The 24311-nt window shown below is 46.0% G+C and overlaps 1 protein-coding gene across 6 annotated transcripts in view; it reads left to right on the top strand.

The window, feature by feature from the left end:
• The window catches only part of DAB1 (DAB adaptor protein 1), a 591361-nt gene that overhangs the window by 285754 nt on the left and 281296 nt on the right, over positions 1-24311 (top strand). For 2 of the 6 annotated variants that reach the window (XM_044238335.1, XM_044238329.1), the window contains exon 1: positions 12391-12453. The exons of 2 other annotated variants lie outside the window; for them this stretch is intronic. The gene's annotated coding sequence lies outside the window, so the exon portion shown is untranslated. Of the gene's footprint in view, positions 1-12384; positions 12454-24311 lie in introns of those variants that run through there. 2 more of the 6 variants (XM_044238333.1, XM_044238334.1) reach the window with 2 other exon arrangements.

The following is a 24311-nucleotide window of genomic DNA, read 5'->3' as shown; positions in this document are numbered from 1 at the left end:
TGGGATCGAGCCCTGCATTGGGCTCCCTGCTCAGCAGAAAGCCTTCTTTACTCTCTTCCTCTGCTGCTCCCCCTACTTGTGCTCATTGTCTCTCTTTCTCAAATAAATAAATAAAATCATTAAAAAAAAAAAAAAAAGAGGTGAGGCTCAATACCCTTTGGTCAAGATTCCCAAGATAGAGAGTATAGAGAGAAGAGGTCATTGTGGGCCGAGCCCTTCTTGTGTGCCATTGACAATTCAAGCCCAAGGGAATGGGACCTGCTGTCTAAGTAGGAGGGAATGGATTATTAGTGCATGTCGGAGGGACGCCTGGGTGGCTCAGTTGGTTGGACGACTGCCTTCGGCTCAGGGCGTGATCCTGGAGTCCCGGGATCGAGTCCCGCATCGGGCTCCCAGCTCCGTGGGGAGTCTGCTTCGCTCTCTGACCTTCTCCTCCCTCGTGCTCTCTCTCACTGTCTCTCTCTCTCAAATAAATTAAAAAAAAAAAAAAAAAATCTTCTCAGAGTTATTAGTGCATGTCGGAAGCCTGATTTTTAATCTCCATGAAATGTGAAGGCTTCTGTAGATTTTCAGATTCCAGATCGAGACGATGCAAGTCCAATGCTGAAATTGGAGTCTGCGAAATTCAGTGACTCAGGGTGTGCCTTAGCCTCTGAGTTGATACCTGGACACTGCTTCTCTCTAGCTTTCTGTCCTTCCACAAATTACCTTTCTATGCCTCAGTTTCATCATCTGTCAAATGGGGATAAGACTTAACTACCCCATTGGTTAATCATGAAACTTAAGTAAAATGATGGACATAAAGTGCTTAAGCAGTGGCTGACATGAGGTAAGCACTTGGTGTTTATATTCCAATCAGTTATTAAATCTAAGTAAACCCCAAAGGACCACAAATGGGATAGTTTACTGAGGACACTCACTTGTCTAAGAATTCAGCTTACTTTTTTTTTTTTTGAAATTAAAATGCATAACTGATGATACCTTTAGTTAACCAAACATTTTAGCTTAATATTTCAGTCCATTCTGTTGCAGCGTCTAGCCTGCATCTATCTACTTTCTTTCCCATTGTAATGCTCGGTCTACTGCAGAATTGAGGCAGCATGAAAAGAAGGGCTGAGCTAGTCACGCTGCCTGGGTTTCAATTCTGTCTTCGTCCTTTGCTAGCACTGTGACCTGGGGCAATTTGCTAGTGATTCCAAGGCTCTGTGTCATTCTTACCAAGTGGAGATAGTAGTGATACCTATCTCATTAAGGTTCATCGATCAGATGAGATTACAGGGTTAGAGAGCTTGGAACAGTGCCCCAGGACCTCCCACCTGGTAAGCATTCAATAAATGGTGATGATAGCCGTATCTTGTAAAGCGCAGGAACTTAAAATGCCTCGGGGTTCTTACTGTATGGATCGGTGTTAATTATATAACCCTGTACTTTGTATGCATAATCTGTGGACAAGTCTCTCTGTTGAGCAAGAGACTTGTGTTTTGGGAGATGACCATGGGAGATGGCAGTCTGTGATGCTCCTGAAACTGGAGGCAGGACTTAGAGCTATGCCTGTCTTTTTGGAGAAAGTCTAGGCTTTCGTGAGTCACTGCGTGACCTTAGGAAGTTTAAGAAGTGCTAGCAAAGGGGCGCCTGGGCACTCAGTTGGTGAAGCATCTGCCTTCAGCTCAGGTCATGACCTCAGGGCCCTGGGATCCAGTCCTGAGCAGGGAGCCTGCTTCTGCCCCTTCTCCATCGCTTCTCTGCCTTTTGGCTAAGATCAAGTGCTCACTCTTTCAAATAAATATAATTTTTAAAAAACGAGTGTTAGCATAAGAACCTGGAATGGAGCCTGAGACTCTTAGTGAGAAAAACTGAAAGCATAGCCAACAGTGGTTTCAGGAATAAAGTTTTTTTTTTTTTTTTTTTTAAATCTCCTATAGCCAAGAGTCAGAGGTGGGTGGTCCCAAGACCGGTGCAAGTAGTTCAAAGATGTTATCCAGCCTCACGTTCTTTCTTTCTGCTCCATGTCATCCTAGATTAATTGCTCCGTGGTCCTCTGAGAGCTGCCATAGGAACACGTACCATATCCTCCTATAACTTCACTGAAAACAGAAGGAAACCAGGGCAGCCAGGACGGACCATAGTGCTTTCATTATTAGTCTTTTTTCTTTTGTCAGTGGTGGTGAAAACAAAAACAACCAACAATTGCCCAGAAGGAACTCCCACAAAGCGAGATACTCCCATCCCGGTTTCTCTTCATTTGCCAGAACTGAATTTTACTGCCTCTTCTGGCTGGAAACCGAGGCCAAGAAACCAAGGATCTGGCTTTTCAGTATCTCTTAAGGGAGAAGCGGGCAAGGGGAAGAGGCTTGTAGGTTAACAAGTGTTCTAATGTCAACGCACTAATGAAAATGTGAGGGTGTGGGGGCTGCAGAAATGTCACATAAAGCATTCGAACTTGTGGGGGAGAGACAGTTACTTGGTTAGAAATGGGCAACGTCCAGAGAAAGGAGCAGGAGCATTGGGAGGGCTTTCAGTGCCTTCAGGTTGCCTTATCCCGTAAGCGGGCATCATTCATCAGTGAGCAATATGGAGGACGTGCCTGGATTCCAAATTTGTGGGTAGAAAAATTGCCACGGAAGAGTCATCCAATTACTCTTGTTTGCAGCTGCTGATTCTGACCCAGATCTGCCCTCCCTCCCCCCCCAAACCTCCCATCCTCAGCTGCTGATACTAGCTCTGGGGAGCGGGACCGTGTGCTCTGCCAGGACAAAGATGCCCATTTCCCCTCTCTCCCCGCCAGTCTCCAAACAAGCTGTTCCTGGAGAAGGGCGGGGAGCATGCTCAGTAGTAACAGGTCCAGTAATTATAAGCCGCCCGAGGGCCTTGCAACACTTCTAAAGATTCAGTAAGATCTGTCACTCCCCCTGAGAGTTTCCCAGGTGGAGGAGCAGGTAGGGATCTCCAGTGCTAATGATGTGGAGGCCTTTAACCTGCCCATGTTCCAGGGCGTGGGTGGGGGGATGTGGGACAGAAGTGAAACAGGTAGGCATGGAGTCCGCATGACTGGTGGTGATGGAAGAGCTATTTTTTTTTTTAAAGATTTTATTTATTTATTTCAGAGAGAGAGATCACAAGCAGGCAGAGAGGAAAGCAGAGAGAGAGGGGAGGAAGCAGGCTCCCTGCCGAGCAGAGAGCCCGATGCGGGGCTCCATCCCAGGACCCCGGGACCATGACCTGAGCCGAAGGCAGAGGCTTAACCCACTGAGCCACCCAGGCGCCCTGAAGAGCTATTTTTAATGCATGCGTTGGCAAATCGGGTGATGTGGAGGGGCAAGCAGAGAACCCATAGAATTGTGATGGTGCGGTCATATCAGAGGGGAAGACACTGTACAAAATCCAAGTCTGGCCCCATCTCCTCAGTCTTTTAGAGACTCAAGAAGTGGATAAACATTTATTTTTTAAACATATTAATCGGCACATAAAAGGTTGAAAGTTTAAGAAGATATTTATCATTTTAAGTCGAAATGCCCTAAATTACTAAATAATGATTATCTCCAGTAGAGAGCAGAAGAATAGAATAAAATCAGTGAAGAAAGCCTTTCTACATCTCCCCGGGTAGCTGGGGAGCACCTTCCAGAGGTAACTGGGACTGATTCCAGAAGGCTGAGTAGGAACTTGCCAGGCTTGTAGAGGGACATAAGCAGAGGTCGTCAAGATGAGTTTTTATTGTTGTTGTTGTTGTTTTGTTTTGTTTTAAAGGTAGGGCATTGCAGGTAGAGGAAAAGCATCGGAAGGGGATAAAGTTGTAAAATGCAATGAGCATCTGATACTTTGTTTACCTAAGACTTCTCTCCCCTTTCTCAGAAAAAAATAAAAATTAAAAAAAAAAAAAAATCCCATCTTCTTCTGGAGATGTCTGTTTGCCATCTCAGTTGCATGGCTGGATTTGAGCTCGCATTCAGCTCCAGCCTTGCCGACCCAACTGGCTGGTCTGGGAGCATCCTCCCTGGGATTTTTGAAAGCTGTATCGAGAGCTTTCAGTCCACTCACCACTGGTGATAAATTGAGAGACTTGTTGATGGCTCTGAGCCTGCCATTTCAAAATCCTACCTGCTGTGAGAGACCAAAACCCAGTTCAAGCACGCATAGGTGAGAGTGGTATTGATTATAAAATCTGCGTAAGCATAGGCCCCCTGGGTCTCATTTCTGTGTTTACAAAAGCAGACTGGCTGCTTCCAAATGGTGGAAATCAGGATCAACAATGAGTTCCTTATCCCACTTTTCCCTGGGGTTGGGGAGAGGATAGGAGACCAAAAAAAAGAATAAATAAGGAAGTCTGATAGAATGTTAGAACTGGGTGTTTCTCAGAAATGTTTGTGTACCTGTAAATGGGCTGGAAACCTTCCTCTCACGCAGATTTGCATTCCACCAAGCTCCTGTGTGACACTGAGGCTGCTGGTTCAAAGGCCGCCCTTTGAGTGACGGAGTGCACAAAGGGCACGTCTGAGTTTGGAGGAAGTGGGGAAAGCTGGAGCCAGGTCTGGTGGTGTGGGAAGTGAGTTGTTACTTTCATTCCGGTGATTAGCATAGGCCTCCGGGGTTGACCTTTGAGCCCACTTGAAAAAAGCCTTTGCAAGGACATGATTTGAAAGAAGTACACTCTTTCCTGTTTTAAGCGCATCTGCTCACTATGGCTGGGTAACGAATTACCCCCCAGACTTTGCATCTTCAAGCAGTGGACATCCTTTCTTCCCGTTTCAGGGGGTGGCCTTGATGAGGGAACAGGAGGCTGGCTGAAGACAAAGCAAAAGCTGGCGCCTTGCACCCCCCTCTCCACCCGCTCCCCTCCGTAATACATGTAGCATTCCTCAGGCACCCCTGACTGCCATAGACAATAAACAGATAGTCTTGCAGAGATCACAATCCTGCAAGACAGGAAGCTCCCTTGCTCTACAAATGTCCTGGAGATCTACAAACAGTGAGGTTACCTTATCAATAGCACGAATTTCCAGAGGCAAATGACTCTCAGTTCCTCAAGCCCTAATGTCTCCCTCCCCATCATAAACGAAACTGGAGGAGGCTGAGGTAGAAGGGAATGTAAATGATAGCAGGATCATAACACCCCACCAAGAATCTCCCAACTACCTTGATGTTAATGTCTGGCCTAAAGAAGACATTGATCAAGCCACAAGGGCAAGGCCTTCTCCCTGCACCATGTAGGCCCTCTTTAACATATGAAAACTCCGTTGAAACCTCCCTTCCCCTCACCTTCCCCCAACCGCAAGGTATATAATATATAACCTGCCATCCCTTACAACCTGGGGCAGCAGCTCTGCCTGCCCACGGGTCCTGTCCCCGTGCTTTAATAAACCACCATTTTGCACCAAAGATATCTCAAGAATTCTTTCTTGGTCATCGGCTCTGGACCTCAGCCCACTGAACCTCACCTACGTTCTAGAACTTCATCAGCCTGAGCTGGGTGCCCTTGCTTGGAATTTCTCACGGGGCTGCCATCAGGGCTTGGCCAGCGCTGCTGCCACCATCTCCCGGCTTGCCTGCCGCATCCCTGTTTCCAGGCTCACTCCAGTGGCTGCTGGCTGAAGCCAATTCTTCACGGCCTCCCTCAGTTGGTCCCCACAGGGGCCTTTCTGGAGGGCAGCTCACAAACATGGCAGCTGGCTTCCATCAGAGCAGGCCGACGAGAGGGCAAGAGATGGCCAGCAAGAAGCCGGCCAGAGCCCTTCCGTAACCTAATTCACGAAGTGACTTCACTTTCGCCATGTTCTGATGATTAGAAGTGAGCCGCTAGATCCAGCACACACTCAGGGAGATTCTCAAAGGCATGGATGCCGTGAGGCTGAGTGGTGGGGGCCCCTTTTCGGGACTGCCTACCACAGCATCCATTTGCCTTTGACCCCAGAATCGGGTGGCTCGTGCTTTTTCTTATACAGGTGGGGGTTGTTGCCAGTTTGTCTGGCAAAGAGGATCATGGGAGTTTCTTGGCTTCCAACAGAAACCAGCCTTGGCCCAAATGGTTCCGACTAAGCTAGCGTTGGCTTTGGCTGACCTTCAGCTTTTGAGTTGGGTCCAAACTGGTGTCTTCTTTTCAAGACATCCAAGCAGAGGCTGTTAGGCCACCTGAGAGCCTGTGGGCAGCTGAGCTTTGACTGACCCCTGGCCATTTTACTGCTGCCGGTAGAATTGCCTTAGGAGCCTGCCAAGGAGACAGATGCTGCTGCTGGAGAAGCACCTACTGTAGGTTGGCAGATGTCTGGTAATCGCTCTCCAAGAGAAAATAAACTCTTGACGAGAGGGAGAAAAGGGATGGTACCTGGTAGAACCAAGTGCTGCAAAGAAAGTGGAAAAGATACTATTAAACAGTAGAAGACAGTTGTATAGATCTAAAGTTGGGTTCTTTGAAACCATGGACCAACTCAGGAAATGCTTCTTGTTTTCCAGACATAGACCAAAACATCATGGATTGAATTATGTGCAGAGGACGTCACCTGTTCCCTCCTGTTCCTTTTGCAGTCCTGTTTTTGTTTTTGCTTGTTTGTTTTGCAGTAGTGAGAATCATTGTTTCCTTCTGGCTTAGAGGCTTATAATGCAGTAGAAACCACACTGGCTTAGACTGGCCGTAGGTTCCACCATTTTCCAGTAGGGGATTTCAGCTTTTGACTACAAGCCTCTGTACTGTCCTCTTTACATCGGGGTAGTAACAGTTCTCCCACAAAGTGGTTTTAAAGATTAAGTTAAAACAACATCAGGAAGATTTCCTTGCCATTTGGTAAATACTTAATAAAGGACGTCTTTAGAGCTGCTCTACTTCAAAGAACAGCACTGGCTGGAGCTTTTAAATATTCAGTACTTCAACGTGGATGGGGAAACCAAACATGATAGCAAAGTGTCCCGTTCATGCCTCCAGTCATCCTCCTGGCCACCCATCCAGCCAGGAGCCACGGAGGAGGACCCTGTGACTACACTGTTCTCATCACAGTCTCCATAAGATGAACTGTCAGGAAACTACCTGCCCTTAAGGGCTTAGCTAGTCAGTGATCACACGTGGTATTGATGTGTTTTAGATGAAATAACTACTGTAAAATGAAGAGAGGTTGAAATGAGAGACACTGGTAGGAGGGGTGTGGAGAGGCTGCCGTAGGGTGTACGATCTGGGAAGGGCACTTGAAAGAAGTGGAATTTGAGGTGGAGACTTATGAGACAAGAAGGGACCAAGAAAAGGAACAGTGTGCAAAGATGCAGAAGTGCAAAGAACCGAAAGATGGCGAGGGTGGGCATTTCCCAGACTGGATGGGGTATTTATAGTTATGCCAGGGGGGCAAAAATTGGCTTAAACAAATTTGGGATTTCTGGTCATCGAGGGAAAAGGGGTTTCTTCATCACAGGATCTTGCCGAGATTTTAATACACTAATATTCACTGTATTTTTTTTTTTCAAGTAACTGAGGACCACTGTGTTAGGAGTACTTTCAAAACTGTTTAGCCATGGGTTGGTTTCATCCTGCCTTCCATCTGTCTTTCCCTTCATCTGTCCATCCCTTATTTGTAAAGAGCATTCTTTTTAAAAAATATTTTATTTATTTATTTGACAGACAGAGATCTCAAGTAGGCAGAGAGGCGCAGGCAGAGAGAGAGGGGGAAGCAGGCTCCCCGCTGAGCAGAGAGCCCGATGCAGGGCTCGATCCCAGGACCCTGAGACCATGACCTGAGCCGAAGGCAGAGGTTTAACCCACTGAGCCACCCAGGCGCCCCATGTAAAGAGCATTCTTTTTTTTTTTTTTTTTTAAGATTATTTATTTATTTATTTGACAGAGAGAAATCACAAGTAGGCAGAGAGGCAGGGAGAGAGAGAGGAGGAAGCAGGCTCCCTGCTGAGCAGAGAGCCCGATATGGGGCTCGATCCCAGGACCCTGGGATCATGACCTGAGCTGAAGGCAGCGGCTTAACCCACTGAGCCACCCAGGCACCCCTGTAAAGAGCATTCTTAAGGAATAGAAGGTTCTGTGGGAACCCTTGGGAAATGGCTCAGTGAATCTGTGAGCCTCATATCGTTCCCTGATGGAGAAAACCATCAGACCCTGTGAGCCTCACAGGGTGAAGGAGCGGTCCCATCGCCTTTGAGACTGTGTCACACCTGCACAGCTGCGGGCGACACTCCAGGTTAGGTGGACTTCCCAGAGCCTCATGGCCCCAGCTGCAGGTTCCACCCATAGATCCTGGGACCTGGTTTTGTTTTTTGTTTTTTTGTTTTAAGAACTCTTGATATTTTTATATTTTCAAAAAAAAAATTAAAGCAAATAAAGACAGTTTTGGTCAAGTTTCTCTTGGATGGGAAAATATTTCCTTTTAAGCTCATTGTCATTATTCAGGATGTGCATCTGTTAAACGATGGCTCTGTGCTCACAGCTCTAGGGAGATTTTCAGGGGTTGATAAATGAGTAGATCACAGAGGGAGCAAAGTCATGCTTCTTCTTCTTCCGAAAGGCTCATAATCCTGTTTTTGCTGAAGAACAGCGAAGTTACCTTTTTTGAGTAGTAGCAATAGTATAATATCCAGCGCCCCTGCGTGCCCGCTGGACACCAGGCGTGGTGCCCAGTGCATTCCAGATTAAATCACGAACGCTCAGAACATGGTGAGAGGAAGGTGCCATCAGCTCCATCGTTTGGTTAAGGAACCATGGCCAACCCGGCCGATAGCACAGCACAGTGCCTTGGGGCTCACAGTACTTCTAGGAGCACCCCCCTCCCCCAGATGTTTTAATTTCTTTTCAAATCAGAAAAAAGATGAGCTGTAGCCATTGAATAGAATTAACATTTTTTTTTTTCTTTTCCGTGGAGGAAGGGGCTGCAGAGGGAGAAGTACTTGGGGCATCCGGAGGTCACAGTGTGAGGAGTGTGAAAGGGCTTGGGGAAGTTGGAGTTTTGCTCAGAGCCCCCAGGGCAGACAGGCACAGACCAGGCCTGAACCCCTGTGCTTTCTCGCCCACGCCCTGAAGGCTTGTCCTTAGCTGGCTTTACCCTACCCTCTCTAACATTTCATATAAGCATTTTTTTCCCCGAGAAACAGGAGGTGCCCAAGAAATGGGGCCCTGCCTCCTTAATTTTCATGGCCAGTGTGCTCCTGGGAAATGAGGCAGAAAGGCACAGAACCTACTTTTCAGGGGACCTTCCCCCCAGATTGTTGAACAGACGCCCAGTCCCATGCTGGGTTGTGAGGAGGGAGAGTGTCCTTGCGAGTCAGACTGTGCCGGTCCTGCCTTGAGAAAATGGACAGTTCAGTCCTGCAGAAGGACCCCTGTTCAGTTAGACCAAGTGTGGACCAGGCCTCTTGGATGCCTCAGATAACGTGCGAGTGGAGAAGCAGGTGGAAAGCAGCGGTGTGGGAGTTCAGACACAGGACTCTGCCCACCAGCCACTTCTGCCAGTTAGCATGTGCGGTGAGTTTGGCCTTCGTTTCCCAGAGCAAGAGTCCAGTGCAAACAGGGGCCCTTTTGCATGCAAGGCACAGGGCACCTTCCTCCACCTGCCCGTGTGAAATGGAGTTTTAATAAAGCCTTTGGATATGATTCTGGGTATCACAACAACTCAGTTGGATCCCGAGCGCATTCGTCCGTGCCCTGCTGTCTTTGGCAGAGTTCCTCATCAGGAAGAGGCTTCTGAATTATTATAGAAGGTAATTGCTTAGGCAATATTATAATATGCCCTCTCTTGGAGTCTCACTTTCCCTCCTGGTAAAATGAAACTCGTAGATCATTTCTAAACTCTCTCTTAGCTTTAGATTCTAGCTTCTGACCAACTGCCAAGTGGAAGGACTCCCAGGTTAGGGGCTGGGGGTTTGTTGTGGGGATCAAGTGAACTCATGGATGGATAGATACTACATAATCTCATTTACCTTGATTTTATTTATTTTTATTTATTTATTTTTTTAAATAAATATTTTATTTATTTATTTCAGAGAGAGCATGAGAGAAAGAGAACACAGATGGGAGGAGGGGTAGAAGGAGAAGGAGACGCAGGCTCCTCCTGAGCGGGGAGCCCCGTGGGGGACTCGATCCCAGGACCCTGGGATCGTGACCCAAGCCCAAGGCAGACGCTTAACTGACTGAGCCAGGCAGGTGCCCTCTATTTACCTTTATTTTAATGGAGAATCATAGCTCTCAGTTGCTGAGGAAGTAGTGTGAACCAGGGACTTCACATACTTTTTTTTTTCTGTAATAATAACACAAGAAGATAATGTTATCATTCACATTTCAGAGATGAGGCATTTAGGCGGTGAGGTGAGAGGTGAAGTGGCAGTGAAGCCCGGAATTCAGCTTGGGAGTTAACCTCACCTCAGTGGTCTCTGTGGTTTTTGTCCTCCTCCTCCTCCTCATCACACTATTGCTGGCACTGTTTCACAGTCAACTGGGAAGAACGTTGGAAAGATGCATAAGCACAGACAACATACCAGCACGGTCACGATCCAGTAATCGGCTTGAGCTGAGGTGTCCGCTGGTGATCCTCACCTGGGTATAGATGCTATCGGAGAGAAGCCGTGTGAGTGGTCCAGGGAGAAAAGCAACCAGAAAATGTTGGCTTCTGATGAGTTAAACTGAGTCTTGATTTATTGGGGGCAAGGTCCAGTGCCATAAACATGTGCTGATCAGCATAACTGATCTCCTTTCCTCTCCTTCAGGGGGCCCGGAAGCAGGAAGCCTTCCCTTTGAGAAGGGGTCCCCTGTCATTCTGAGATACTTACAGAGAGTTTGAGGTCTTTCTGTCTCTCTCTCTTTCTTTTTTTTTTTTTTCCCCCTCTTAAAGTTTGATTCTCTAAGTCTGGGAGATTTGATGACCTAGATGGCTGCCTCAGTTTCCTTACAGGATCATACCTCTGGAACCCAGACTCACTAAGAGAAGCCAGACAGCTGTCATCTCAGCACCCTTGTGTTGGGGAGCGTGCCCATGTGGACCGCCCAACTGTTACGTGGGAGAGAGCACTTTGTTCCACTGTCCCGTGAAACACACTGTGTCATTAGGACAACCACAGCCATCACAAGGCCATGTGGCCCTTCCCATGCCACTTTTCACTGCTAGCCATCGATTTCCTGGGGCCATACCACAAGCAGCTCAGCATTGTAAGGCCTTTGGAATCCCAACGACCTGCGTTCAAATCCTGCTTATAGCCCTGCCTGTGTGTTCCTGAGCAAGACTTACCTCTTGCATTGGTTTTTGTCTGTAACATGGAGCTAGAAATATTAAACCCCTGTGGTTGTTGCGTGGAGGAAGACAGACAATGCATGAGAATCCAGCATTTTGAAATCATCTCAAGGGATGATTAGGGAGTAGGATTAGTGGGGTAGTGAGATGAGATTATTATTGTTCTAATTTGCAAATGGGGAAGTGGAACCTCACAGAAGTTTCAGTTCTCCCAGGGTTGCAGGGCTAGTGACCCACGAAGCCAGTTCTGAAAAACCAAGCCTTCTGGGGGTGCCTGGGTGGCTCAGTGGGTTAAAGCCTCTGCCTTCGGCTCAGGTCATGGCCCCGGGGTCCTGGGATCAAGCCCCACATCAGGCTCTCTGCTTGGCAGGGAGCCTGCTTCCTCCTCTCTCTCTGCCTGCCTCTCTACCTACTTGTGATCTCTCTCTCTGTCAAATAAATAAAATCTTAAAAAAAAACAAAAACAAAAAATAAAACAAAACAAAACAAAAACAAAAAAACCCAAGCCTTCTGGGCAGAGTAACTGCTAGATTGTTGTCTGCTTAAGAGCCAAGACCCTGTGGTTCTGTTTCCAGGGTCTGGCTCTGGTCTCCGGCTCTTTCCCCTCCCCTCTGTTCCGTGCTAGCCACCTTACTGCTCTTGGAAAATACTCATTTCTGCCTCAGGGATTTGGGGCTTGCTGTTCCTGCCCGAAATGTTCTTTCCCCAGATCACTATCTGCATGACATGCACCTTTACCTTCTAAGTTATGCCGTATAATCTCCATCAAGATATTCCTTCGACTACTCATTTAAAAAACATCTCCCTTTCCAGCACTCCTCATTCCTCTCTCCGTACTTACTTTTCTTCATTGCATTTCCCAACATCTGATTTACTCTATACTTATTCCTTTTATGGTCTGCCTTCTTCCTGCTAGGACAAAAGCTAGAACCCCAGGACAGAACAATGCATGGCAGACAGCCAGCAGTCAGTAAATGAAAGGACGTGTTGATGGAATGAGTAAAGAAATGCATTTGGAGGAGAGGGGGCCAGTGTTTGAATGCCCTTTGCCCCCATGACATTGGTGGCAGAATACTTAACTGCTTCTCCGCATGTGATCGCACTTGCCAAGCCCCTTCTCTGGCAGTCACTGTGACTCCGTAATTGTGATCCCAGCTGTGTACTTTGTCCTTCCTTCTTTGTGGGTGGCTCTGAGCTTCCACAAGGGCCGGGACAGCTGTCTCCAGGAGCTGTGCTTTGTAACATGACCACAGGGGTAATGTAACATTTAATTTAACTTTTTTTTCCCCCGTCTCTGAGTAGAGCTCTTTATTAGAAATTAATTTGCTCAAGTTGTTAGATTTTGTTTGCTTTTATCATGCTGAGGTTATTTCCCCTGGGTCAGGGATGGTTCTCTGAGCTCTTTCCTGCCTGTGCCTCGAGTTCTAGGAAAATGCTTTTTAGATGGTCACTCTGAGTAGCTGAGTTTTGGTAAATCATATTGTGAACGGAGGGCTCCTTCTACAGTGTGTGCAGAAGTCTGACCATCTTTTAATCCTTTAAAGGTTCTCTATATGCTTTTTGAAATGTTTCAAAAACAATTTGTTCTTAGAGTAGGAATCCTGTAAAAGTAATGGTGTTAGAAATGATTTAGGAATGGGAGCTATGGCAGTGCTTTCTATGTGCTTTCTGTGATATTATGAATGGTGTACACGTTGGATCACTGTGTCAGAAATGGACGAGGGGTCTGGTGACCTGGTTAATTGCTCCATGTGATTCGCTACCTGGATGACATTGGGCAAACCATGCAGTCTCTTTAAGACCTGTTTCTTCACTGCAAAATGAAGACTCCAGGCTATTGGTTGAGGGGATACCCAAGATCCTGTCCAACTTTAAAATTCTAGGCTGGACACTTAAAGACGTTGGACTTAATTTGGATGCGGCTACTTATGGCCACCGGAGTTCTGGTCGCACACCTGTCTTCTCTGGGGCCCTAGTTTCTCGTCTTTAAAGTAACAATCAAGGTTCATATTTACTTTGTGTCTTCCCAAGGTTATTAAGAGAATTTTATTGGGACACATCTTTTTTAGCTGTAAAATCCTATTAGAAGCGACAAACTTTATTATGATTTTATGGCAATGTGCCAACAAAATGGTGGGATGAAAGTGGAAAGATGAAAAGTACTGTACATCATGTTGACAGTTTTTAAATTGTGCTTTTAAAATATTGGTTTTACATTTCACCTTTGAATATTTTTTTCCCCCACCTTATGTCTTAAGTTCTTCAACTTGGGGAAGGGATGTAGCTTTCATGAAGTTTTTCAAAGGAGTATTAGATAGCCCCATTTTTTATAACTCTGTTTTTTGGTGGGTGTTTCCGCCTGGAATTCCCGGGGGAAGAGATCCTTTCCTGCTTCCTGTGATCATATATGCCTTCCTCCTCAGATGGTATTAGCAGGTAATATCTAGAGAGTCACAGGTGTTTGGGGAATGACTGTTTGCAGGACTAGGTGGTGGCCTTCTGGGAATCACCGGTTAATAGGGACCTAATTAAGACCAGCTCACTTTTTATATCTGATCAAAAATCAGGAGTAATTCATGTATCAATTTGGCTTTTGGAAGCCAATGAGTATTAATTCTGTTATCTTTGTCTTGATCTTTGTATCCTTCAAGAATACACCTAATTTAGGCTGTAAATTTGAATAACCAAAGGCTGAAGGTCATCATTCCTGGGGAAAGACATCATGATTAGGATCAATGGCCCCACAGTCATTGCTCCTGGTGCTGACACACAGATACAGAGATTCAGCCAATGGGGAACAGAGGAGAGGCCTAGAGTCAGCACATAGAGTAAGAAGTGTGGTCTTGCCAGCTGGGAACCCCCAGGGGTGGGTTGGGACCTGCTAACATACTACCAACAGAGCTTGCCCTCTCACTATCTCCCTATCCTGGCCCCTACTCCCCTCCCCAAGATACAATTTTAACCCTAGAGCTGGTAATCTATAAGGAAACATAATACAGAATCAGGAGTCAGGTATTTGCAAGATGCAAAAAAAGACTTAGCATCCAGAAGACGTGGATTCCATCCTCTTTTCTAGCTTGAGAAACCTGTGGCCCATCTCCTCTCCTTGTCCAGCCATGGTAAAGGAGGGATCATAGGCCTACTTACTGGGTTGTTAGGAAGATGAAATGAGTGTGCAGAAAGGAAGGGATGTATGGAACTGTGAGGGTCGTTGGGAAGGAAATGTCAAACGAATGCATGGATGGAAGGGAGACCTGAGGGCAGCCCTCCTAAGCAAAGCTTAAATCCTTTCCTTTGACTGCTGCTGGATTCTGCTAAGGAGTCTTGTCCTCCCATCAAATGAGCCTGGGAGGTGAGTGTGGAACGGAGGCAGCCCCTTGTTTGGGCCTTAGGCGTCCACCTCCACACGGAGCTCACACCAGCTCACCATTGCTACCCCAAAGAGAAGGCAAACGGAATTAATGAAGAAATGTCAGGAAGGCACTTGAGGGCTTTTAGAATAACTCACATGTTCCATTCACATGTGGATGTACAGAACTGCCACAGTTGTATTAGTAAGCATTTTGTTGTGTTCATTATTAGTCGTAAAGACTTTAACCAGAGTCCATTTAAAAAAATCCTGTTGGATGTGCTTAAGGAAATGAGCATAACAGTTCTTATAAACTTTGTCTAGGAGAAGGCTACCCAGCATCCTCGTACTTGGCAGGCAGAAATTAATCTAAACTGTTTTCCAAATTTACCAAGTGCTTGACTGAATAGACAAGGAGCCTGGGGGTATTTCTTGTGGGAGTGATGAGTTGTGAATCCCCATATGAGATGTGTGTTTAAAAAAAAAAAAAATGGGTCTGTTTAAAAGAGGGAAGAGAAGCTTCTGAATATATGGCAAAACAGGTTATTTTTAAACTGAGGCAAAATAGGATTGTGGGGATTTCAAAGATTCTGTGATTTTATTTATTTCACGGTTTATTTTTGTGGGACTTTTTTGCATCTCATCCGTATAGCCAGGGCAAGAGGATGTGCGAGATAAATAGAAGACCGTCTATGGCCTCCGAGCCTTCGTGCTCATGAAGGGACAAGAAACAGGTGGATGACAGAAAGATGACTTACGCGAGACAGGATGGTTTGGTGGAAACGTGTTGTTCAGGGTCAGGTGGACTTGGGTTCTAAATGGGACCTGGGCCTGGTGTTTCATCAGTTCTGTACCTCCGTTTCCACCGCTATAAAATGGGGATAATGCTCCTTGCCTTCCCAGATTGTAAAGATGAATGAGATGAGGCGTGTACAGCACCTAGCGCAGACCACAGCACGCCGTCGGTTCTGTTTCCCTTCCTCCCCTTCCCCCTCCCATGTTCTGCTGCCACAGGGAGGCAGGAGTTAGGAGGTTCCTGAGGAGTTTTGAAGAATATGGGCTGTGGCAACATTTTTCATGGAGGAGGGGCTCTTCCCTTGGACCTTGCGCTGGCTCTTTTCTGCTGGCCCTTCTAGGTGTTACCCCTGCTCTTCTCTCCCTGTCTTCCTTCCTCCAGAAGGCTCACTGTGTGGACAGTATCCACAGGCCGCCTGGCCCCCCCGCCTCTTCTCCCAGTAGCCAGCACTGAGTCACAGCAGTAGGCCAAGGGGCAGGAAGGAGGGGAGTGAAGTCTTTATGGTCTGTTCTTTTTGGCATTCTTCTGGCACAGTTGACTGGGGCCTGCTATATCCTAGGCTGAAGGTCAGTGCTCCTTTCAAGGCAACTTTCTCTACCTTCTGTCTGGTTCTGGTCACCTCTCCTTTCTTTCCCCCCGTCAGGCCCAGGAGAAGGGAACAAACAACTCTGTTCTCCTGTCCATAGGCTACTGCAGTGCCCTGTAGGGTTTCCTTCAAACACAGCTTACCCTTGTGTTAATGATCTCTTTACGGACTTCTCTGGAATGGTCCACGGTTTTGACTTTGGCATCGACTGACCGGTGCGGTGTAGGATGCGGGCTGAGCTGGAGGAGGCGAGGAGGTGCGGCATTGCATGACCAAGGCGTGTTCCAGGGTCTGACCCACCTAGTGTGGCTGTAGCCCTTAGTCCAAGTGAGGAGGAGCCCCCGAGCTGGGAGTTTGGGGAGGCATGCCAGACGGGAGCCCAAAGGTCAGGTTACATCAGCATACTCGATTTCATATCCTAGCAGAAGGAGTTTTATTAGGTTATTGTTTCCTGATTCATTTTGACAGGCAGGTATTGCAAAACTAATAGGCATGTAGTATAGGAAATATCAGAAAATTTCCCCTTTTCCTCCCAAAGAATTAAATGCACATGAAATCGTGGGATGGGAAGGCAAACAATGTGTAATGACTATGTCCTGTAGTACCAGGCAATTTGTGTATATTATCTTAATTATTCTGCTCAGCAGCCATTAGGGGTAAGGTTTCCCAGCTTTACAGAGACAGAATTTGAGGCTCAAAGACATCAAGGGATTTGCCCAAGGTCACACATCTGGGACTTCATGGAGCTGTAATTTGAAAACCAAGGCCAAGTCTGTGAGACTGTGATGTTCATGTGATTTTTTGTTTGTTTGTTTGTTTTTTGTCTTTGTCACAGTATGAATCATGATGTCTTTAAGGGTTCAGGTGAGAGATAACGGTGAGTATTTCTCAGGCTCTTCATTATAGGGCCTCCTAGGAAGGAGACGGGCAGCCTTGTCAGGCCACACACAGCAGGGAGGAAGGGAGGAGTTTCTCTGCCGTGGCCTCCAAGAGAAGGGGGTAAGAGCTCATAACAGTCCCCATCCTGGCTCTCTCTCAGGACTGGGTTCTCTTCTTGCCTTTGCACAGGACCTCCTTCTCCCCTGCCATGGGGTGCCCTCAGTGACTGCTTCTACTGAAGATGATCTGTTTCTCTCTCTTAATTATATAGATATTTTTCTACTTGGTGGCGTCTGTTCGTCTGTACTTGGGCTCGCTCATCCCGGCTGCTCAGTTGTTCCCTTTTTGCTGCCTCCTGGCTTCTCCCTGTGTGTCTTTTCACTCCTGGTCCCATCGCCGCTGGGCAGAATCTGTATTAATGCGATCAGATTCTTGAGAGAGAGAGAGAATGTGTGTATTATCACCTCTGTCTGCTTTGGCTCTACCTCTTCCTGCCATGCCAAGTCGTGGCTGCTCGGTCAGCCGGTGGATCGTCCTTGGCTGAGGAATCGACTCCTGGTGCAGTCAGCTGGGATTTGGAATAGGGAGTGGATATCTGCGGGGCCCATTTCGTCATCCCCAGTCCGTCCTCTGCCCCCCCAGAGTTCGCATCCAGCCCAGATGCAGGCTACGGGCAGGGTGTCTGCAGTCTTATTAGTTCACAGGCTCAGATCTCATCGAGACCTCATCTGTTCAAAAGCACAAATTCTTAGGATCTAAATCACCTAAGTTATATTCTGATGATTAGGTCATGGGCATCTTGGGGCAGGGGACATTTTCCCACCTACTCACTGCCCTTACCCATACATGAAGAGCATTTTATGTGGCTTCTGTTGCATGGTACCCACCCTGCATCAGGTGTGTGTATTCTCAGGGTCCTCCCATTTTACGGTGAATGCATTCAGACTTGGGGGTTCAGTATGGGGCCCAAAACTAGGGACTAGGGAGTGGGATCATGCTTGGCCCTGAAGATGCTCGTACTTACCAGATGTTGGCGAGCAGTCAGACCACCTGGGGGGATTTTAAGCATCCCAGTGGACAGGTGTCCCCTCACACCAGTTGAGAAAGAGTCCCAGGGTGACAGGCGAGCATCAGTAGTCCCCTAGCCCCTCAGGTGATGCCAGTGTGGGACAAAGTTGGGGAGCCTCTGCTCTGTCCTGCCTCTGTCCTTTATAGAGGCTGCTGTACCACAGGGAAGGGTGCACACTGTCTGGGAAGCCTTCCCCGTGGGGGGAGTTCGGACTGCCATTCTGAGGAGGATGGAGGGTTTAAGTGAGGAGAAAATTGCACGGAGAGGAAACAGCTTTCCGTGTTGGTGATTTGCTCAGTATTTGCCAAGTGTGATTGAATTTTTATGTGTCTGTGAGGAGGTTCAAATAAATACATTCACAAATCAGGAAACAAACCCAAAAGAGCTCCTTTGTCAGCGCATCCTTCCCTATTTACGGCTTCAGGAAAACATAGCCCCACGGTTAGCACTGTTGTGTGTGCTTTTTGTGAGGGAGATAATTGTGGAAATTGGGTTGCTTCCAGTCAAGTGCAGATCCTTTTGTGGAGAAAATTTGAGCCATCCGTGTATCCCATTTTACGGTAATTGAGATTGAACTAGCAAATCATTAGGAAGCAAAGGAAGATGATGGGCCCTTTTTTTCTCCCCATCAAAAGGAAGGTGGTAAAAATGAGATGTTTGAGAGAGAGAGAAGAATTTTAGACATGAGGGAGAGGAGAAAGCATGCAACCGCTCTCTTGGCTCTCTGGGCGGGGAGAAGTTGGCACCTGTTGGCAGCCATGGGAAGGGAAGGGCTGCCCCTGGAGGAGCCCACTGACAGCCCCTGTGAGCCAGACAGCCGGACAGCCGCTGGGACGTGCCAGCTTCCGGAGGAGCCCAGCCCCGGGACCACCCAGCAGACCGGGCCACTCGGGGACATAGTGCACACCCGCTGGGTGTGCCGTTTACAGGTGGCAGGCCCCTGTGCCTGTCTTTCCCCATTGTCAACTCTGAAGTTAATGAAGTGTAGCCTGTGGAAAGGAGAGTAAATAATGGCAGTATATATATAGTTCAGGTAAATCAGCACGTGAAGCTGCCAGATGTGGCGTTTGTTTATTTAAAATCCCCTTCACCGGGAGGGCCTCATTAAATACTTGTCTTTTCTTCCCGCAAGACCCCAGGGAATTGGGGAAGTTCCCCGTTCCTCAAACACGCGGTAGAGGGACCAGGGATGACAGAGGAGGGCTTTCCGTTTGTGATGAGCAAATAAACCGTGTGGCCTGCCTTTCCATTTGGCTAAGGGGTTTAAAGGAAGAAATCGGGTCCTGGCCAAAATGCCCCCGAAGAAGGTGCCCCGTTGGGAGGAGTGCTGGGGAAGAGGAGTGCGTGCCGCCTGAGGCCAGTGTCTGGCGTTGGGAAGGTGTGGCAGCCGCCAGGCCTTGACGTGTCTCTCAGTAGTGCCAGCCTGGAGCACAGGGGCTGCTGTGCACACAGTAGGTGCGAAGGAAATGTGTGTTGAATTGATTAGATTTCTAGAAACTGTGAACTAATGGCTGTGTGCTGAAGGAATTGGGGTACTTGCTGCTGCTTCCTTTTTCATGAAGATTCATTTATCTAGAACACACTTGGAAAGGAAATTTGAAGAGCATAAGCTTTTAAACTTAGTGGGTCCACTGACGCAGGCTCCCCAGGCTTGCTTCCTTGTTTTCCTGCCGCCAGTCCTGGCGTGATTCCTGGGCTAGCATCATCTTGGAAGGATCTGAACAGTGTCAGTCGCTCCCACCAAACCACTGTTAGTGGCCACCTGCCACCTGCCTGGTCGTCGCCCCCCATCAATGAATAATTTTTGAATCCTGCACCCTGTACCAGGGTATGGATTCTTATGCATAAGTTTACATACATGTGCTGTTGATCTAAAAATTTAAGTAATAAGCTGCCCCCCCCCCTTTTTAAAGATAAAAATAGTTTTCCATTGTTATGGCAGAGTGTGAATTTTTCACTCTAGTGGACTTTCTTCAGCATTCCCTGGTCTGCGTGTTCCCTGTTTGAAGACTGTGGGCCCCACTGGATCCATATTTTCCAGATGAAGAAATTGGGGATCAGAATCGCTAAGTAGCTCATGTGCCTAATGATATATAGATGATTGGCAGGAGAGTCGGTGTGATTCCATCCCATCCTCTGGGACAGTTTCCTGCTTTAGGTTCTCACCCCTCATATTTTTGTAAAATCAAAGGTGAGAATTTTAGGAGTTGGCTGAACGTGGGGCCCCAAGTAATGAAAACACTACTGGGATTATTTTAGGTTTATACAATTGTTTTTTCTGATACTCTTAAAAGTTGATGTAATGACTTTCCATGGTGCAATAAAAACTTAATGAAACTATGTGATCCATTAGTTAAATGAAATGTTCCTAAGTATACATTGTTGCTGTCACATAAATTCCATTAATATTGCTGAAACCTGGTTCTGACTTTTGTTAGCTTTGAATTTGATTAATCAAAGAAACACATTTTGTGTGCCTCCTATCATCCCCTTGCTGAAGGTTAACTGATAACTGAAAAATAACAGTGCTTGCCCTCTGGAACATAGAATTTTATATTCCCCAAAGTGCTTTCACATTAACTTTCACGTGTTCCCATTCACTTCATTCCATGAGTCATACCCACCACTATCCCATTTTATAGATAAGTAAACTGATAAACCATTTATATTATTAATTTTTTAATTCTAGAAAATTCTAAGAAAAGCCAAACCACCAGATAGCTGTAGAGTAAGATCCTACTTATTTATTTTTCACTTCAGTTAAAAAACAGAAATCATACTCTATTCATAGAAAATTTAAAATGACTTGGGTCACATTGTTTTGACCCTATTTAAAAGCAATACTACTAAATTATGCTTTAGTATTATACTTACAGCATAAATTAAGGACCACTGAAAATTCCCTGTTCAATTTTTTGTAGAGAGAGTGCTAATGTCCATGTGTTAAAAAACACAGTGTTGTTTTTATGAAAATTCCCCTTTCAAAAATTCCCCATTTCTGTTTCAAAGGGGAAAGAAAAGGCTTTATTTGAGCATGGACCTTGTGAAACTCTGAACTGGTCACTGATCACATTTCCTTCTTTGCTCTGGCCTCTAAGAATCTCATAGACAGTTTTATACCCTCTCTTCTGCAACTTTACACATTTTTCTGGGGCTCTATCCTAGTTTCTCCCCTCACCGTCTTTTCCAATTATTTGTTTCCCTTTACTCACTTTTCCTCATTAATTTATTTTGTTCTGTCACAGAGAATGGCTTTCTAGAACGCTTTCTGTAAGCTAAAATTCTTTTTGTTTTTTATTTTCTTACAATGGGAAGTAAACATAACCCAACAAGACACAGAAGGAAGATGAGGTCGCAGGCCAAGAGAGGTCTCTGACCTCTGATATTTTGGCCCTTCACACACACTGTCTGGCAAAACTGCCTTGAGTGGGTCTACGGTGGGGTGGTTAATTATGAACTTGGGGGCCTTTAGAGTTTTAAAGCCAGTGCATTATTTTTTCTGAAGGGTTTGGTCAAGACAGGGGTGGCTCTGTGTTTGCTGTGGCGATGGTGGTCTTTCATCAGTAATGAGGGTGCATTCTCCCTGACCAGCCTTCTGCTAACGCTCCTGTAATGTTTGTTCTTCTCATACCTCTAGCGGCTTTTAATAGATGTTGTCTTTGGGTTCCAGCAAAACATTACCCTTTCCTAATTTTATTGTCCCTGAAGAGAACCCATGTGCAGAATGAGCAAATTTTTGCCATCTTCCAGATGGGCTAGATCAGACCAGGTAGGCCTTGACATATGTTTTAAGAAAGGGAAAGTTCTGATGGGCTAAATCTGTAGCCCCACAGATGGAGAGGAAGAGGATGCCGGGAAGGCTGGCGTTGGCCAAGTAATGAAAGGAGCTTGCAGTGATCTATCGGGCAGGTAGAGGAAAAGTCTTGGTGGCCAAATTCCTGGCATGGAGGGCAAGTATGAAGAGGATGTCCAGAGCTCGGGAAGAAAAAGGCCTGCTCCATACAACCTTGGTCCAGAGGCTTCTGCCAAGTCAGGCAGTCTGGGCAGATCTGAGGTGAAGTTGGAATCTCTAATAAGAACTGACAGCCATAAACTAATTTTAACCTCAGCTAGCCTTGGGAATTAGAAAGTATGCCATCTAGGGAGCTGGAATGGGTCTGAACTTAAAAGTGAGGCCAGAACTGGCTTTGTGACATACCTTTGTGTGCCAGGGTCTGAGCTGGGATTTCTAAAAACTTTTTTTTTAGAATTTAGAAATAACCTCAAAATTACAGGAAAATGTTTAAAAATGATACTTTTAAGAACTATAAAAACTGCCATACCCTTTTCTTAGATTCAATTATTGCTAAAATTTTATCCCATGGGCTGTATTATTTGTGTATTCTCTGTGGATGTGGATACATACAGACATATGCATGCATGTACATATATAAGTGTATGATACATACAAGTGTATGTAAGGTGCACATATCTTCATCCTTTATGCTTAATCCATAACCTTAAGAACATTATCAAATTGAATAAATAACACTGATACACTATTTTTACCTCATATGTCATCTATATTCAAATTTGTCCATTGGTCCAGTAATTCCTTTTACAGTATTTCTTTTGCCTCTAGCACAGGATCTTCTAAGGTGTTGCATTTAGTTGTTATATCTATGTATTTTCTTTACGGATATTTCCCCAACTTCCTTTTATCTTTTATTACTGTATTTTTGAAGGATACACTCCCCTCCTCCCCCCTAATTTTTAAATGCGTGATGTTACTGGATTCCGGGGCAGAATGCTACATGGTAGTGATGTACTCTGCTGAGGGTGTTCCATCATCTCCATCTGTCCCTGCTTGTTAATGTTCGCTTGGAGAACCTAATTGAGGTGTTGTGCAATTTCCCATTGTGTAATCACACATTTTCCCTTTGCAACTGTAAGCAATAGGTGGGAAGACACTTGAAGACCAACAGATGTCTTCTCATCTAAAATTTCCCTGGAGTTACCACTTATGGATGGTTCCTGCCTAACTAAGCTTCATTCTGATGACTTCACAATGTTGGCTTTATGCCCCACACCTCCTCCGTATATCCCGGATAGTACCTGTTCTACCCTAAGCAAGACAGCCTTCCCTCCTTCCTCCTCTGATCTGTTAGTATCGATTCATGGATTGTTGGGTCCCCTCCCCCCGTGGTTTATTATTTATTACCATCCTTAAATGACATTGGTGTGTAAATTATTCCAGATTGGGCCAATGACTGTACCTCCGAGATGGCTTCTGTATTCTTGTGACATGCCCCCGTCATTTGTGTTTGTCTTGAGCACTTCCTTACTTGCTGGAATAACGAGATATTTCAGGATCATCTTTCACCGGTTCCACCCCAGCTCTGAAATCAGCCAGTTCTCCAAGAACCCCTGGTTCCATTTACTGGGGAATGGTAGTAAAAAACCAAAATCCAGGTGTTAGGGATCATGTTGTTCCTTGGGTGTCTTGGCTCCTGGACCTGTTCAGTGGACAGAGCTAGGAGATGTGTGCATATAAATGCATGTGTGTGTACATACATAGATGGATGTGTATTTCATAAATCATGAGTTTGCCGGAAATCTCCCATTTCCAGTCTATCCCCCTTGTATTTTTCCTGGCTTCATCCTTTCCATAATTTAATGTCTCCTCTTTCATCGTGAGAACTGGTCTCCCAAGAACATCAAAGAATTTACCCCTTCATTTAATCCTGTAGGATGTCTAAAATAGTTTTGTAATTTGCCCAAAACAATACCCCTTCCCAAAAAAAGCCCAATATAAGAAATTTGGGGGTTGTTTACAGCTCCCCCTGCTACAGCCCTGCCAAAGACTGAGTGTAAACGGTGAAATTCTGTGTTCATAAATTATTTGGATTAGTTCTTTCTCTCTCACCCCTTTAGAGACTGTTTGTGATGTTAATTTGATACAATTGGATTAATTTGTCTCAGTCCACTTCCAGTCTGAACCTTTCCCTCACTTCCCACCCCTGTGCATTTAATTTAATTTTTTTCAAATGTGTAGAACAGTGGGCTTCCAAATGGGGGAAATAACGCAAAAAGCTCGACTCAGAAGTATCACCCTTTGCCACATCCTTCCACCGGGTCACCTGGTCATTCCCCTACCCAGATGCCCCTGTGTAGTAAAATGACATCCGGGTGCCCTGCCTTGTTTATCCTGTGTTTCTTTATGTAAAGACAAGCAGCTATATGACTCTTTTTTTTTTTTTTTAAAGATTTTATTTATTTATTTGACAGAGAGATCACAAGTAGGCAGAGAAGCAGGCAGAGAGAGAGGAGGAAGCAGACTCCCCACTGAGTGGAGAGCCCGATGCGGGGCTCGATCCCAAGACTCTGCTATCATGACCTGTGCTGAAGGCAGAGGCGTTAACCCACTGAGCCACCCAGGCGCCCGTAGATATATG

Source organism: Neovison vison, chromosome 2 (assembly GCF_020171115.1).
Source record: "Neovison vison isolate M4711 chromosome 2, ASM_NN_V1, whole genome shotgun sequence".
NCBI lineage: Eukaryota > Metazoa > Chordata > Mammalia > Carnivora > Mustelidae > Neogale > Neogale vison.
Note: the sequence above shows the minus strand (reverse complement) of the source record. Positions and strands in the feature narration are given on the sequence as shown.